Source organism: Camelus ferus, chromosome 20, assembly GCF_009834535.1.
Source record: "Camelus ferus isolate YT-003-E chromosome 20, BCGSAC_Cfer_1.0, whole genome shotgun sequence".
NCBI lineage: Eukaryota > Metazoa > Chordata > Mammalia > Artiodactyla > Camelidae > Camelus > Camelus ferus.
Window position 1 is genome coordinate 11,292,204 of NC_045715.1, and position 18,782 is coordinate 11,310,985.

The window sequence follows — 18,782 nt, forward strand, 5'->3', positions numbered from 1 at the left end:
TTACAACATTCACTGTGCGCTGTTCACAGGTAGGCCCAGCCTCTCCTTCACCATGGAGACTTCCCCCGAGAAGCTGGAGCCCTCCTGGGCTCAGACGTGTCCTTTCTTCCTTTCACAGAAACAGGAGAAATCCCTAGCATGGGAATGGAACAGAAGACAAAGGAAAAGGTGAATGCATCGTCAAATCCCTCGTTATCTCAACAGATGAAGTTCACGATCAATTAGACTGATAGATAATTCACCAAAGACCATTTTCCAGTACGCTTTGCTTAAAAAGGAAATGCAGTATTTTTGCTCTTGCCCCAGGAGACAGCCTGGTGAGGCCAAGCCTCTCCCCCACCACTCCCCCCACCCCAGAAAGTTGAAGCCAGTTCTGGGAGGCTTCAGATGCTATCCCAGCAGAGATGCAGACTTGCAACACGGCCTCAAAATAAGCCCTCTTGCAGGAAGGAGGGGGCTGGGATGATCACCTTTTGCCATTTTCATACCTCACTGGGTTGTTGGGAAGATCAGTAAGATCTCTCTGGCAAGCACTCACAGTTCCCGAGAAGAAAGGTGCCACGTAAACACAAAGTGTTATTAGTGATCAGGAGCCTGTTACTGAGCTCTGGAGCCAAAATTAAAAGCCAGCTTTGGCAAGGCAACCACAATCAACCATCCCCGCTCGGGGCACCCAAAGAGCCGAATGTTTCGCCTCCCACCGAGGATCAAAGGAAGCAGAAGACTGAAAATGGAGGCCTCTGGAATCTCAGGGAGAAAGAAAGGAAAGGCCTGGAGTAGGAAATGAAGAGGGAAGAAGGGATGAAAGCTGGTGAGAGGCGCGTGCAGGGACGTGATTATTCGGTCCACGCCACACGGCTCCCTGGGATGGCTGATTTGCAGCGCTGAGTGTGCCGGCCGTTTGCAGGGCTGTGAAATTTTCCACTTGGCCACCTGCCATGTCCAACCACCGACGACAGCACTTATACACACAGCGGCACACTGAGGCCCTGCTGAGAAGGGCTGGGTGATTTCTATTGGTTGCATTTAAAGATCTGTTCATATCCTGATTGCATTTACTCTCAATATCTCATTAATATTTTCCACACCTCGATTTCTTGGTTTTTTTTTTTTTCCCTCCTATAATACAGGGCCAGGAACAACTTTTCCTAGGCCAGTATCATTAAGGTATTTTGACTTGTGTATTCTTGAGAAGCATGCTTGAGGTACAAGAACTTACAGGAGCAGCTTTGGGGACAACAAGAAACACAGAATTTAAGTGCTGTGCTAGAATCTAGAATCAAATAAATCATCCACAAGTGCCAGTCATGTTTTCCTTTCAGAGTTATAAATGCACATTGAGCAAAAATGGAAGTCTTGTATTAGCATTGTGGGTGTACTAATATTTTCGAGGGGAAAAAATGTGGTCTCCTACCTCACAAAAAAAAAAAAAAAAAAAACCCAAGAGTCATACCAAATTTTAGATTTGGAACTGGCAGAACACTGACAAGTAGACCTCAAAGAAGGAAAAATATGGAGAGGAAAAAAACTAGGACAGAAGGGAGAAAGGAAGTGCCTGCTACTAATATAATTGACCATGACTTTTATAGTGAATACAGTTTACGAAGTGTCTTTTTAATTGAGGTATAATTGATATATAACATTACATTAGTCTCCAGGGTACAAAGTACTTTCTTATTAATTCATTCACTGGACAAATTTGTGTTTGGTGCTTCGTATCCACCAAGTCCTATGTTCATAATGGTGATCACAATAGACAAAGGACGATGATGCCTTTAAGGAGCTCATTGCCTCAAGAGAAACAGACATTAAAGAATCAGAGTACACTATTTTTAGCATATGCATAAAATGTGAAAATTGAATAGGCATCAAGAAGGAAAACTAAATACTGTGATTTGCAGTCATAATGGGGTACCTCATTTAGAGAGAGGGGCTTTTTTGAAAAAAGTGACACTTAAAAACAGGGAAGTAAAAAGATAAGCAGAAGTTAGCCAGACATCGAGTTTCCAGGTAGAGGAAACAGCCTGTGCATTATGTGATCTGACCAGAACTGTACAATTAACTTGTTATTTCATCATTTTTTTCTTTCCGGACCATTTCAACAGGGTCTCCTTGAACAAGAAATGAGTGACAGAACTGTTCTCAGAAACTTGAAATAAGAAATGATTCTTCTTTCCAAATGCAGGGCCATCAGAGCAACAGACACTAGGAGTTTCTGCTAGAGGAATGTCATTCAGTGCATGTTTTACACCTGATCCGACGGCAAAGCAAGACCCTGGCTTCCCAATGCAGCTTATGTCACCCCATCGTCACAGTGAAATAAAACGAAGCTCCCTCTTAACACCCACGTGCCACAGCTGGAGTTAAGAAAACCCTCCCTCAAAAGAGCTAAAAATAAATCATGTTACATGTAAAGTTCCGAAGAAGGAAAAAAAAAATCTTAATACCTTGTAGTATGTCTGAAATTTGCTGGCTTCCTTTTGATCATTATGATGTTTTTATTATTTCTCTTCTGGACCAAAATGGCATTTTTTTTTTTTTTTTTTGCCCACTTTCGAGTGTCCTGGTAGCCTTCTCCTTTGGTTCCTGGTGTGGTACCTATTTATTTTCCCAGGTAAGCAGCAATGATACAAAGAAATAAAAAGCAATGGAAATGCTGTGTTCATCTGAAGTGTTTTCTGGTTCCCTATCATCCCAGAGCTGGTACCACTTAACTTTTCCACTAAGAAAAATCAGTAATTTGCTGCTTTCAACCTACAAAATGAAGGCATCCTCAGACAGGCTCATTCACGTTCTCCCATGAATGAAGTAAGCTTGAGAGTCTGTTTGAAGTGAATAAGCCAAACTTCTCTTTGAGTCTCTTTCCATTTGAGACATAGGATAAACTGTAACCTCTCCTGCATATTTGGTTTCTCATATAACCCAAAATATTAATAATCCTCCAAGTGCAAAGTCATGAAAAAGAAACCCTCCCTTCAACTTCGTAGTTTTGACAAACTTTAGCAAGCTCGGGAAGAAGAGAAAGAGCAAGAAGGAAAACTTTTTGAAGCCAAGTTGTCCAAAACCCCGCCGTCAGACCTGGGAAATTACACCGGGCTGACAGTCTCATCCTCTGTCCAGAGATAAAAGTGACACAATGCCAATTTCTCCTTCCCTTGACTGCCCACAGCGCTTACAGTCTCTACCACACATTCTGACCCCAGGTCCTTTCCAGTTCAGCACTCTGTTATATTGTCTTTTTATACTCCACTGGATTTAAGTCTTGAAGGCCCCAAAATTTTATAAGCTCCTTGATGAAAGAAATCCTGCCATGGCCTTCTTTTGCAGCCTCTTAACAGTGTCGAGGAGAAGAGCCTGAATTTAAATGATCCATATCCAAAACCAGTTCTACGACGTAACACTTACTCCTAAGGAAGCACTACTCTGCAGCTGTAATTTAAGCCCTTCCCACTCTTCTCTGTCCTCCAGGGGTTTGGAGGTCCTATGTGCCTATCATCCAAATGACAGCCCTGCATGAACTCGAGAACAATTAAGTGAAAACTTAGCCTTCTCTGTTCTGTTCTTCCAATCCATTACATTTTTAGTCACTAATGGCTTTTGAACAGTTGCCATGTCCTTTCAAGATTTACAACCCCCTCCGCTGCCACCAGGAGCTTTCATCCTTGATTCTCCCAGCTTTACAAAAGCCACTAGTAAGGAAACCCTGGTGGCATGCAGAGAGGAGACATGGATGCTCTGAGGCACTGGCTCTCGAACTGGAACTGCCATCAGAAACACCTGGGGGTCTTGTGAAACCACATTGCTGGGCCCTACCCCCAGAATTTCTGATCCAGTGGGTGTGGGGTGGGGCCAGAGAACTCATATTTCTATCAAGTCCCTAGGTGATGCTCAAAGGGACCAGACTCTGAGAACCACTGTTCTGTCAATTACACAGCCAGACAGAGGCTAAGGGTCTTTTGAGTATATTTAACTACTGTAAGATGCATTGGCAGGAATGATACCTGTTCATTCCAAAGAAGTGACAAATGACCAAACAACCCAAAAAGCCCGCACCACTTTATAATCTGGGAAAACTTTTTGTGGCTCTTTGTCTCCTACTGGCACCAGGTCCTGTTGGGGTCAACTCTGCCTTCTGTCCCTCCTTCAAATCTCTGTCCCACCCTCACCAAAAACAACTTCTCAGCCTACAAACATACTCAGTCATTACTACCCTTGAAAGACCTTCCTCGGACCCAGATACATTTCCAAATGGCTGTCACCTCTCTCCTGTTCACCATAAAACATGTTAAAAAAGAAAAAAAAGTACTATACATTCAGCGCCAGTATTTCATCGGGTACATCTTAAACCCTTAGAGTTTGATTTCAACACTTTCTTTTTAAGTGAACTTGCTTCTCTTTCAAAGCTCAGGAATGGCTTCCTGTCTTCTAAACGCAGTGGCCCTTTCCTAACTGACTCTCTTAGAATATTTGATAAAGTAGTTCCTTCAATTTTTTCTTTTCTTTAGTGGACCAGCATTTTTGCCTGAACAGCATCTTTTTTGGAACAATTTCTCCCCCATTTTCCTCGTTATTTGGTCTGAGCTGAATTTGTGCCTTGGGTCCAAAGGTGGGCATATGAGCTCGGCCCAGAGAATCAGAATACATACCCCTCTCGCCACAATGACTGACGTAGGGACAGGCATGTAACCAAAGCCACGCCAATCAAATCTCAGACTGGCTGGGACTAAGGAAAGCGGTGTCCTCTCCATGGAAGCATGGTCTACTAAGAACTACTTCTACCACCTTGTGAGGAAAGCCCACACAAGAATGATGCTTGACAGCAGGGAACAAGGCTGAACGACAGGACGTCTGAGTCCTGACAACTGTGAGGTCCCTTGGACCCAGCCATGCCAAAAGTTAGATTCGCCCCTAAATTTTTTAGCTATGTTGTATCAGACAAAATTCTAAAGTGGTCTCCAAATTGCCCTGTCCCCTAGTGCACACACACCCTCTCCTAGTTATCGCATCAAACACCACCTGGTGCTGCTGCTGAGTAGGGATGCTGCAGATAAAATTAAGGCCCTAAATGAATTGATCTTAAAATGGAACACTTATCCTTTGGTGGGGCTGACCTAATTAGGTGAGTCCTTCAAAGGGACAGACTTTTCCAGGAATGAGATTCAAAACATGAAGGAACATATTGGGGTGGGGGGTGGAGTTCCACGTGCCGGGGAAGTGGAGATGGACACCAGGGGCTGAGAGTGGAGCCCATCCCATAATCAGCAGAAACAGAACAAAGGCCTCAGTCCTACAACCACAAGAACACAAAGTCTACCAATAACCACATGAGCTTGAAAAAGGACTGCAAGCTGCAGATGAGAACGCAGCCCAGCTAACACCTTGATTTCAGCCTTAGGAAACCCTGAGTGGAGAATCCAGCTAAGCTGAGGCTAGACTTTTGGGCTGCAGAAACAGTGAGACAACATGATTTAAGCCAGCAGGATTATGATAATCTGCTCAACAGCAACAGAAAATGAATACGCATGTGATACAAACGATCTTCCACTCCATCTTTTTTTTTTTTTTTTTTTTTTGCTTAAATCACTTCAACTTTTGCCTCTTGCAACCACAATCTCCTAGTAGTCTTGATTCCTGAGACAGTGCTCTGCAGGTGTTCCTTACATCACTCTGCTGCTCCTCTTTCTTGGCTTTTATGTCTTCCTGTTATTCCTTCTAACCCTAGGATATGTACTCCCCAAGGTTACATGCTCAATTCTGTTTCCATAATAATTTCCTTGAATTCTATATGGTTCTTACATCTGTATCCTGGACCCTGGCATCTCCCCCAACAAGCTGCTGGATATATGCGATACAAATAAATTATGTCTACTTCCATTTCCCCCACCAAACCAGTCCTCCTCTTTTATTTCTGACTCATGTTAATAGCACCATGGTCCTCTCCTCTTTCTCCCTCAGTCCATCACTTGTCACGTCCTGTTAGGTGCGCGCTCTATCCCCATGCTGCTACACCAGTTCAGACTCTGTTCCTCCCACTGCAGCCTGCTAACTGGTCCTCTTGCCCTCAGCACTCTCCCTGAAACCATGTGAGCCATCCCTGCTGGCTCCTAGAATAGATTGTACAATTTCTCCAGGCCATACCCTCATGGGTTCCTGCAGCTTGTAAAATCTTCTAAAATCTGATGCTTCAGACCCTCACAACTTGTCCCCAACGAGCTTTACCAACTTCATTTCCCACTTCTCCCCTTATGCACGTTGTACCAGCCAAACCAAGCTTCTCTCTTCATCTCCGAGAGCTCCCATTTCTACTCTACGTGCTAAAAGTCAAGCCAACCGCACCAAGCCCTGCTCAAATCCTACTTTTTCCATCACTCTCTTTCATTATAATAACCTACACCACAACTTTCTCAATCAAAAGGACTTTTTCTTTTCTTTTCTTTTTTTTGATGTGAACTCCTGTGGTTTTTATTCCTTTTCCTTAGGGTACTAATCCTTTTATTCCTTATCCTAAACCAGGCACCCTTTCCCCAGACAGAGTGCAGTAAACTCTATGAACGCAGGGTCGGCGTCCATCTGCTTCTTGTTGAGCCTCATTGTGCTTTCGCTGATAGTAACCCTTTGATAAATACGTGCTGATTCACTGAGACTGTGGGATTTTCCCTTCACTCTGACTTGTCCTCAAATCTCTTACTCTGTGGTTCTTAAAACAGGAGGGTTCCCTTTCTGGTGACTTGGAGAAAAATCATTACAACATGAGCCAATACAGGAACTGCTCAGTCAGTTGACACCAGGACCTGGAAGAGCCTCTTTTTCCAACTCAGGACTGAAGCTGCCTCTTCCTATTTTCTTTCTGAGGGAGAGAGAGGAGCAGTCAGGGCTGCGGGTGAGCTCAGCCCAGCGGATCCGGAGCCTCCGTCTCCACCCGGCAGAGCTCCCCTTCCCCAGGAGCGGTGGCGGTGGCGGCGGCAGCGCACAAGGCCCCTGGGAGTCCGGGTGTCCAGTCAGATTTCAAGAAGAGCTGGAGGGACCTGGCAAGCGGAATGAAGCCCAAACCCAAGGTATTCTGAAGACGATGGATTCGATCATCCTCTCATCCCATCCCTCTTCTCTTCCATCAACCATCTGACGATCTCTGTGACTTACTCCTTGTAAAATCGTTTTTCCAATATGGCAGTTCTTGGCTGTCTAGCATGTACTCGGGCCATTTTCTACCGATATCAACTGGTCTGTGCTTAGGTAATTAAAAACTAAAATTAGTTGTCTGCCTAAAGAACGCATAACCAGAGAGAGAAGTATGCTGGAAAAAATCCTACTCTCAAACTTTAAAACAATTATAATTCATGTTGCTCCATGCCTCTGCTTCCTGTGGATGAACACAGCTTATGACATAAAGGTAAGGCTTTATCCACACATGTACAGACCTGCAGGTGTCTGTGTGCTGGCTGTACCTCCTTACTGGTATAAAGCAAAGTTTGCTAAGAAATCTAATGATGCACCCCAAGAAAAGTACGTCTGCATATCAAGAAAAAAAAAAATACTACGAGAAACACCCCATCTGCATGGAGTAGCCACAGAATGACGTCTCCTAGGAAATTGTGATTTTTAAAGACCAAGATGGCATGTGGTTCTTATCGACAATTTCTCCCGGCCTCATGTGTTTAATACTCAGCTTCCAAATGGGGTTGCAGAAGCCCAAGAGAAGGCACCGTGGCCCAGGAGACAGAACACTCAGGGTGCAGAAGTGTGGAGACCCATCTCCTGGGTTCCAAGGCCCTTTCGGGCTGCCAGGAGTCACCACACACCTTCTCCCCGGAGGAGAGCCGTGGTCACGCTCGTTGGAGAAGGTCACTGATCAGTCTGCATGCAGTGCCTGGTGAAAACGGGGGAGGCTGGGGGCAGAGGCTGTGCTCCATGCCTCGATCATTTACGAAGTGTTTATAAGTCCTGAGCTGCTATGGTCCATGACAGGACTCCCCTGACTTTACGTTTGCCCTCCTTTCTATAACAGAGTTAGCAAAACTCCTAGGATTACATATGTCCCTCTCACTCTCTTTTTGCTGGAATATTAGGAGTTACAGGATAGTATTCTCAAGTATTTCATTGGCCTGACTTCACAAAGTACCAAATGGTGAGTCAAAGTAAAATGACAAGTCAGAATTCACATACACCCCGCTCACCCCCCAAACCCAGCCACATCCTCCTGGACAGATACAATTACCAGAATTCACCAAAGGTATTAAAAGCAGAACTTTGGAACCATCCTATCAAAACCACAACTTCCTTTCCATTTATTACTACATAAAAGCACGGCTACACCCGGGACCTCCAACCATGCTTTAAAGTTACATTATCGTTAACGTGATTAAAGGCTACTCAGTGGTTTTTGAAGAACAGAATTATGTCCCAAAATTCAAAATCAGCAACCATTGTAACTATCCAACTTTGTATATTTGGACCAACAGGATTTCCATAATTATATTAAATCAACCTCATCTGTCTTTTCTTTTTTTGTCTGTTTTGTTAAATTAAAAGGCACAAAAATATAACAACTCTATATTTTAACCTTTTTTTTTTTTTAACACTATTCCAGGTAGCTGCCCCCTTGTTGAAATATCACAACTTTCTGATGCAATCAGAGCAAAAGTATTACAAGACAAAGGCACTATTGAAAACTTCTCTTCTTTGGAAGGAGGCTTAAGAACACTACCCTAGCTTAAAACTGAGATTTCAATGGTCTCAGCTGTGAACACCAAGTAATAGAAATGCCACTTGGCATTAAGTCTAGGGATTACCTGTTGAAACACCAAAGGCAGGGAGACTTTGATGTGAGTTACGTGGTGCCGGGAAAGTACCAAGAAATACAACTCTTCCTTTTCTATGAAGGTGGAGTGGAAGAGCTGATACCGTGTTCGAAGCAGAGATCCGTTGTGTGGAGGGTGGGAGGAGACGGGATCGGGGAGGGAGGCTGGGAGCAGGCACAAGCACATGCCTGCTTGAGCCAGATACAAGTAATGCGGTACCTCCTGTTCCACTTGCCATAGCATTTTAAGCTCAAATTAAAGGTCATATCAACTACTACTTTCGGAGCAAAGGACCCCAGCAAGCTACAGAGCCAGCTGGCCTTCAGAGTCCTGAAACTCAATTAAAGCATGGATGACAGGGGCATGGGGCAGGGGTATAGGTCACTGATAGAGCACGTGCTTAGCAGGCATGAGGTCCTGGGTTCAATCCCCAGTACCCCCACTTGAAATAAACAGTAAGTAAACCTAATTACCTCTCCCACCAAAAAAAAAAAATAATAAATTTTAAAAACTACAAAAAAAATACTTGATGATCATGTTTCATTAAAAATTGCAAGGAATTTCCTCCCATACAGAGCATCTTAAAAGTTTCCTCCATCGCTTTAGAATTAGCACCATGTCTCTCCCACCCCTCTGGAGCACATATTCCAGGGAGGTACCCCCATCCCTATCAGAAGAATAGGCTTTGTCCCTGCACCTTCGTCTTCCAGGGTTAGGGGCCGATATTAACATCGTGGCTCGGGATTCTCAAACTCAGAACTCCTCACACATCAAAAGAAGAGAAAAAACCTCTCGCTCCTTAATTGTTTTGTCGAATAAGCTCTCTAAAGTTCATTTTTGTTACCTTTTTCAGGCAAAATAAGAGACCTCTTACAAAAATTCTATTGCTAAAACAATGGAATTCTCCTGGGAATGACTTCGTTATGGAAATGAAGTGACAGCTTCTTTTATCTAGCCAGGCAGAAAGTCTGCATTTATAAAAGGCATTCAGAGCACTCAAGTGCTGTGTGTGGGAGGACAGAAAGTGCTATTTTTAATTCAGATTGCAGCATTCCTCCCATACAGGTCTTTCAGTATAATCATAATCATAATAACACTGATATAAAAAGAAAAAAAAAAAGATTCCCATTTCTGCTGACCCCAGCAGAAAAAGAGGGAGGGGGAAAAAAGAAAGAAATTAAGAGAATGATGAACACAGCTTCCTTCCACTTTAGGACCACTCTGTAGGCTTAGAGATCAATCTGGCTATCAGAGTTGACAATTATCCAGAATTAAAAGGACTTAAGGTCTGCGAGTAACAGCATTACACCTCCTCACCCAACTTTACATTTTTGTACGGATGACTCTCACTGTGCTGAGTTTGCAGGAATCACCTGGGCCCAGGAGGAAGGGCGGTGAGGGTTCTCCCATCTGTCCCCAAGAGCTCACATTCCATGGTGATGCCACAATAGATGAGTCCAACTGCCACACTGGAAACCCAATTTCAAATTTTATATAAGGCCTCCTGGATAAAGCAAGAGGCACCTGAACTTGGAAAGCAGCTCTTTTGCCCATTTCTGTCCCCCTCTAACCTTAAAAGAACCTAATTATAGGAATGAGATCACTAAGCAATTAAAATTAACTCCTGACTTATGCTCTCCTGAATGCACACCACGTCTTGCCTAACCTGTTGATTCGTTACATAGATAAAAAAGAATTAAGAATTATGTAGTTAAAGAATGATCAGCTTTCTACCCCAACAGCCCTATAGCAATCCTGCAGGCAGATCATACCGGCAGGGAAACATCTGAAGAGAGTCAGCCAGCCTGCATGCATGCAGTGGAGAAGGATGCAGAACCCCACCTCCTGCCTTGATGATTCACTGAGATCCTTCCCATTTTTTCTCTTTAAAAACTGTTACGGAGGCTGAGCAGAATCACCAGAGCTGGTCTCTGGACATGGGTCCACCTTCTCCCCAGATAGCTGGCTTTTCTGATTGAGGCATCTTTCCTTTCTACTGACACTTGCCTCTTTAATGATTGCTTTTTGAGTGGTGAGCAGGCGAACCTGAACTCAGTAACAAGTGCTGTGTGGGCAGATGCAGAACTTTCCGGGTCAGGTGTGGCATCTGCAGGTGGATGTTTCCCGTGGCTGCCATGTTTACACTGGCTCAGTTGAGGACTGGAGCCTGAGTGATGAGTGAAGTGCTGGTGAGGAAGTGAGACCAGAGCAGACGACTCTTTGCAGAAGTTGACATTGGAGGAAAAAAGGTATAGGAAGAGAGTGGAAATTACAAAGATAACTGATGGAACAAGACCCTTTAGTAATGGCTAAGTGATTGGTTTAAGACCCAAAGTGCAGGATTATAGAACAGATGGGGTCACATGCTATTTTTCAATTGAGGTAAAATTCACATTACATAAAAATTTGCCATTTTAATCATCTTTAAACACATTACAGTGGTTTCTTAAATCACATTCATGATGTTGTGCAACCATCATGATGATCTAATTCCAGATTTTCACGTTTCCCCAAAGAAACACCATACCCATTAAACAGTCTCTCCCCGTTCCCTCCTCCTCTCAGCCCGACTACCACTCATCTGCTTTCTGTCTCTCTGGACTGACCTATTCTGGATGATGCATATAAATGGAATCATACAACACGTGGCCTTTTGTGTCTGGCTTCTCTCACTTAGCGTGATGTTTCCAGGGTTCATCCATGCTGGATCAGTACTTCATTCCTTTTTTTGGCTGAATATTGGCTCCAGTGCATGCATATACCATGTTCTGTTTATTCATTCATCAATTGACAAATACTCCAGTTGTAGTCCACTTTTTGGCCATTATGAAGAATGCTGCTATGAACATTCTTGTGTATGTTTTTGTTTCAATGCCTGCTTTCAGTTCTCCTGGATATATACCTAGGAGTGGAACTGCTGGGTCATATGGTAATTCCATGTTTAACAGTTTTGAAGAACTGTCAAGCTATTTTCCACAGTGGCTACATCATTTGAAAGCAACGTGTGAGGGTTCTGACTTCTCCAAAGCCTTGCCAACAGTTGTTATTTTCCTAGTTTTTTTTTATTATGGTCGTCCTAATGGACACGAAGTGGTATCTCATCATGGTTTTGATTTGCATTTCCCTAACCACTGAAGATGCTGAGTATCTTTTTATGCTTACTAACCATTTAAATCTCTTCTTTGGAAGAATGTCTTCAAGTCCTTTGTCCATTTAAAAACTGAGTTGTCTTTTGGTTGTGCAGTTCTAAGAGTTCCTTACATATTCCAGAAACTAGACACTTATCAGTTACATGATTTGCAAAAATTTTCTCCCATTCCATGAATTGTCTTTTCACTTTCTTGACAGTGTCCTTTGATTCACAAGAGTTTTTGATTTTGATGGAGTCCAATTCATGTATTTTTTCTTTTGTTGTTTGTGCTTTTAATGTCATATCTAAGAATCCATTGCCAAATCCACAGTCACAAAGATCTAATCCTATGTTTTCTTCTAAGAGTTTTAGTTTAGCCCTTCCACTAAGGTTGCTGATCCATTTTAATTTTTTTGTATAAGGCATGAGGGGTCCAACTTCATTCTTCTGCATGTGTCCAATGTGTCTTTTCCAGCTCTTCCAGCACCATTTGTTGAAGAGAGGTCAGAGAGATTTTGAATATGGAGTGATTCTAGTTCATTTTTTGAAGTTTTTAAAAAAATACATCATTTTGCAAATTAACTGACTTTTGGTTACAGTGAATACCACTGAATAAACTTTTTTCCCTCATCCCACATTTTGAAGACGTAGCAAGTTTTCAAGCATCTTCACCCACCGGGGCCATACTCCTGAGCTTTCAGGGAAGTCAACCAGCTCTTGGGTGACGCTTTTGCAAGGACTAATTTCCAAAAGCAACAAGCAGCTTGAAATTGCTGGGTTTTCCTGTGTTTTCATTCCATTTGTTTCCATGTTTCTTCCGCTCTAGTGAGATGCTCTTGTCCTCAGCTTTCTAGAGACCTCTGGTCTGTTCCCACACCAAGACCCATCTATTAATATTGGCTCTTTGCAAAGAACTTAATAACCTAATTCATACTAAGTCAGACATATACTTTTAGCAAGATGCTTAAGTCCTTGTTTTATTTAATCAAAATGAATAAAGTACAGGTTGCAGAATTCCAGGTATCACCCTTCCAGCCCCTGGAAGAACTGGAGACTTTCAAATCCCCCTAAAGCATCATTTCTCAAACTTGGCTGTGCTGTGATCACCTGGAGAGCTTTAAAAATACTGCTGCCTGGGATCCACCTACAGAGATCCTCCCTTAACTGGTCTGGGGTGCAGCCCAGGCAACGGGATTCTAATGTGCAGGCAAGCGGGGAGCCAGCTCCCTACAGTCAGGCATCAGAGTTTGCTACTAACTCCTCCGGGGCTCAAAGCCCGTTCTTCCTGCCACCACCCACCCCTGGCAGGCAGTTAGGGATGTACACTCATCCACTTTTTTTTTTAAGTTTTATAATTTAAGATTAAAACTAACAAATCTGAGTTCTCTATATGAGTTCTCCTTTCATCTTCCCCCAAAAGCCTGGGAAGGGAGGTTTATTATTTCCAATGAGCACTGAGGACTCAAATTCAGAGACTAAGAAACAGCTCCAGATCAGAAAATCTGGAAAGTGGCAGAGAAGAGATTTCAATGCAATGTGTTCCAACCCCAAAGTCTGTATCACTTATACTGTCTCCCTCAGTAATTTTAAAAGAGCCAAAAGTTATGAATATGGTCATGTAATCTGGTACCCGGGCCCACAGGGGAAACAACTTTCCACCTTTCATCCAGCACCCTGCCTGGGGAATATAACACTCACTGAAAAGAATGGCGGGCACTGCCCTGGTTATTTACTGTTCTTTCTCTCTATTGTCTGTTCCTGGCCGTGTGTAGGGGGGCTGTGGGTGTGGGTGTGGGTGTGGGTGGGTGGGTGGGGGGCGTCTGAGTGTGTGGCCATACAAGGGAAGTGAGCCTCCAGGGTCTATCTGAATTCAGGAAGGTGTGACATGACTCCAAAAATGTAGCTGGTTAAGGGTTTTCAGAGATGGGGGAACAGGCATTCTTTCCAGTGTGCGGTGAGACTAGCAACAGGCCACAGAACACCTTTATTGCAGTACAAAAGTAACAGACACCGAGGACACTTAACATTTATTCACCTGTGATTTTAATCTGATGCCTAAATATGACTACAAAGACCCATCAGCTGAAAACAGCAAGACTCAAGGATACCAGGCAAAACTTCCAATACTTAAATAGCCAGACTCTTGCAGTAGAGTCTTGAATCACCTTGCCTGCCGAAGTTACGGGGCACATTAACAAGCCTTTCCACAAGAGCGGAAGAGTAGAAGTGAGTGAGAATTGGTAAAACAGGTTGGTTATGGAGGAAGAAGCTGGGAAGTGAGTGTCAAGTCATTTTTAATTCTTCCTTCCAATTGGTACACTCAGATGTGTGGGTGTATGCATGCATGTGTACATGTGCACACACAGCAGCCTTGAAGGAAAAATACATTTCAGTCCTGTCATTTTTCACAGGCTTAACTTACTCATCCTTTCAACTAGGGGCAGTGGGCTGTGATGCTGTTTTTCTGTATCTGTGTGTTACCACATAAGGAAACTGGAGAATTTCTATACAATAGATTCGGGAGCTGGAAAGGAATAAGAATTTGCTGGAGGTTTTCTTAGGCCAGTGTCAGAAGCTGGTTAGATGAGAAGAGTTTTCACAAGTGGGAGTCGTTCCTGCTTGTCTCTTAATTGTAGAGAGCCTGTCAACTTTCTTCCCATCGTGCCCAGACTTTACTCTTCAAAATCATTCTCGGTGTGCTCTGAATTGCTGTACTTTTAAGCTAACTACTTCTCAAAGTGCTGTTTAAAAACTGACATCTTCAACCGTGTTCTGGGCTTAGAATGTATCTAAATTTGCAAAGTCTCATTGGCTCTTATGAGAATGCTACTTAAAAAAAAAAAAAAAAAAGATAACACTTGACAGCCAATCTCTTGAAAATGATCTGTGCAGAAATTGTGTTCAAATTACTTTATATCAAGAGATTTAAGAGAAAATGTGGTTTTCTTTGTAATAGGCTAAAAATAATGATATCCTTTATCTTCAACTGAACATGTACGTATGTTGTATAAGCTGTTGCGTTTAAACAAATTGAAAAACAGTAGGATTCTGGCTAAAGTCCATAAAGAAACAAAACTTGCTCAGAACATCATTTTAAGCATTAAAAAGTACCATTAACTATTATTTTCCACAAAGTTCAATCCTACATACAGAATCAGAGCTGTCAACCAGGTCCAAGGCATCACATTATAAAAGCTACTATCTCAACAGACAGGAAACTCAGAAAAAAAACCACGATCACAGTACAATTTTACATAAGGAAAAAGAGAATAAGGGGAAAAGGTAGTTCGTATTTCTATGAATTCCTTTGAGTTACTGGGAAGTATGTTATTTAAATTCACCCCTATGGCAACAGTACACAAGTCATGTCCCTTAAATAATTCCCACTGAACATTCTATTGGATGTTCACCACATGCCAAGTGCTGTGAGGTGAGGTCCAGAAATGGATAAAACACGCTCATGACTTTGAATGCTGAATACTGATTTTTAAAACACAAAACTAATTGTCACCAACTCTAATGATTTTTAGTGATTCCTCATCACCAACAACAGTGATTTTCAAATGTGTTTTTCTTTTCACCCAGACCCTTGCCTTCAAATGGCATCTTATATAGACACCTAAAACATAAAATAAATGAAGCTGAGGCTATTCACATTGAATTATTGGTTTCTCCATCCCCTCCCCACCCCCCATCACCACTATGGACTTCTGGAGGCAGCCCCATGGGAGTTCAGGGGGATTTGAGAAATCCTGAGGCCACTGGAGAATGTGGTCTGAGAAGTCTGAGCCCCTTAACATGGTGTAAGGGACTCTCTACACCTTGCTCCTTTATGTCACAGCCTTATGAGCTCACCAACCCACCAGCCACAAGACACATCAAGTTATCAATAATGGCGCACCGTTTCCTGCATGCATTATGCACCACAATGTTTATTCCCCAGTGCTTTGTCCACGTGTCCCTCAGCAGGTGAGCCCTTCACATCCCTCACCTACATGAGTGCCAGAACATCCCATAACTCGGCACAGCTGGATACTGTCTTAACTCCATACACACATTCATTTCTCCCTCACCATGATGGGTGGTAGTTATTGTCTACATGGCATTCATATAAACTAGCTTGTAAATAGGTCAAGGACAGAGTATACTGCATTTACAACGGCACAATACAATTTAGCGCAGGTCCTGGCATATAATAAGGGCTTCATAAAGGCTTGTTGAGTGAATAAATGAAGACGGACGGTTGGATGAATGACATGGCTTGAACCATTTTCATCAAACCCATGGAAAATATTTACATAAGAATACATATACATACACAGGTACACACATTTTTTTTTTAATTGTGGCAAAATATACAGAGCATAAAATTTACCACATTGGCCTTTTTTAAGTGCACAGTTCAGTGGCACTTAAAAGTACATTCACACTGTTGTGCAATCATCATCACCATCATCCACCTCCAGAACTCTTTTCATTTTGCAAAACCGAAATTCGGTAAATACGTTGTAAAAAAAAAAATCTTAATAATGTAGTTTAATGAGCTTCGGTGTGGAATACCCGGCTTCTTCACTTCCCCTTCGCCCCACCTGCTGTCTATCTCACGCCTTCTCATCCACACTTGGGACCTTCCTTAGTGAGAAATGTGGTCACTGTGGTTGAGATGGATGGTCAATGAAACTCCTAGCGACCAGCTTAGCTACCAGCTAGCAGTTTAGGCGGCTAGAAATGAATTTTCTGGATTTCTTTCTTAAGCCCTCACTTATCTCTATCAACAAGAACTGTTAGGAGTCAGCTTTCACCCCAGGACTGGTTGGGGCTTCACGGAAAGCGCACCTTTGAGGAGCAGACGTGTGTAAGAGAGCTTGTGTCTAACACCCATGGCTTATATGTGATGTCCATGTGATTTTTTCCTATATTTTAACGTTTCTGAACTTAGGACTTGTTTTTATCTCATTAGCACATAAAAAAGTGATAGCATTTCTTTTATTTCCCCAGGAGACTAATCATTAAATCAATGGTGCATCTTATCAGCGGATCAGAGAAATGAAAGCTGGTACCATATTTGTACAGAAAGACTTTTAGTTTAAAACGTTTGCATATCACTGATCACATTTTCAGTCTTACACTCAGAGGACTGTAAAGTAAAGTCAAGTAAAGGACTTTAAAAGGGTGACAAGTCATTCTGGTGGCCGGTAGAGGCTGGCAGAGGGCAGCGGGTGACCTGGACGCCAGGCTGGGATCCGATGCTAACTGCTACCCCATATGAGTCCCCTCTGCTCTGGCCTCGGGTCCATCACGTGTAAATCACATGGTGTAAATGAAAATTCAAACAGGATGAAGCTATTCCTGCCCTTCTTCCTGCACCGGCAACCAGCAGCTCTCTGACTTTGCCACGAGTCCGCATGGGGAAGGGCTGAAGCACCAAGCAGCCTGCTGCGCATGGCTGGTTGGGGTCCAGCTACTAGCAAGAGCCCCCCTGCTTCCACTTTTGTAGCTCCTGTAGCTCTAGCTCTGTTTTCCAGCCTGGATCACTGCTACTGCTTTCCACTTCGTATCAGCTTCCTACGTCCTCCCTCCGGGGAACCCAGACACTGAGCGAGGGGCCAAAACTCAGCCAGGCACAATCCCACGTTCACCCTCTCGGCTGTGGTCAGCCTGTCAACGCCCATCAGGCCTGGCAACCAGCCATCATTTGGAAGAGGGCAACGCGTCCACACCGGTAACCCAGATGTCAGCCTTCTTGCCTAGAGTATGCCTGTCAATTGTCACGCTGAACCAACCAGCACCATAAACCCCCAGACTTTATTTTTACCCCAAATTAACTAAACAGTGTGAAAAAGGTCCCTGCTGGGTGTTCCTTGGGTGCTGGTATCAGTACTGTTTCTGAGTTTCTATCAGTAGGTCAGGCTGGACACCCCAAACCTTTAAAAGTTAACGAGGGAAGGAACGCCTGAGGGCTTCGTAGGGAAGGGTAACTCCATCGGCCACCTACTAAAGTAGAAAGTTAAATACAGTGATGAGACCTGGAGATTTCCCCTTCCCAAAGGGGGGGGGGGCAGATTTAATACAAACACAAGCCAGATTTGCTGAAAAAGCAGTCTCTGTTCCCCAACAAAACTGCGGTTGACTGTTTGCAGAGTACTTACATTTCCTGAATCAAGGTACCATAACCGATCTGTGTGCACTGTCACGAGGCCCTTATTCCAAAAGCACATCCAGGGAGAGAGCAAATTAGGGTCTCAGTGATAAGCTAAGATGATTGGGAACATATACTCCTGAGCTTCTATCCTTTAAACATTTACGTAATTTTAGTGTTGTTTCACTGGTCAGATGAAGGGAGTTAGGAAAAAATCTCTGCTTTGTCATAAAAGCCTCCACGTAGCCAGGCAGGGTGAATGATGTCCCAGAGGAGGGTGCACTGTCCCGTTTCCTCCCGTAGGAAATCATCCTCTTTTTGTGATTCTGCTTTTCACTTCATCTGCGGGACGGTGCCTCCTCCCAGGCTGAGAGCGTCAGGGTTTTGGCAGGGAACTGACTGAAAAATCTTGGCACGGGGTTTACTATAAGCTGAGTTACACAGGAATGGAAGAGCACTGGAAGCCTTGGGAAAACGAGAAATATCTCCAGGGTAACAGAGAGGTTTGGCCTTTTAGCTGATTTGTTTTCATTCGTTCACATCGTTTGGGTGACTGCAAGCAGGCAGTATCACTTCAAGTTTATTATTTTATTAAGTACCAAGTCCGATGAAGAAAGTGTTTTAAGGAAGATGGTCATTTGGGGATTCTAAGGATTTTTCTCTAGAGTGGCTTTATTTAATATTTTTACACGAGCAAAGCTGATCCCCTCCCCCA

At 43.3% G+C, this 18,782-nt stretch overlaps 1 protein-coding gene across 6 annotated transcripts in view; it reads right to left on the reverse strand.

The window, feature by feature from the left end:
- The window catches only part of ATXN1 (ataxin 1), a 357,282-nt gene that overhangs the window by 134,177 nt on the left and 204,323 nt on the right, over window positions 1-18,782 (reverse strand). For all 6 annotated transcript variants that reach the window (XM_032462534.1, XM_032462531.1, XM_032462529.1 and 3 more), the window contains one exon: window positions 5-133. The gene's annotated coding sequence lies outside the window, so the exon portion shown is untranslated. The remainder of the gene's footprint in view (window positions 1-4; window positions 134-18,782) is intronic.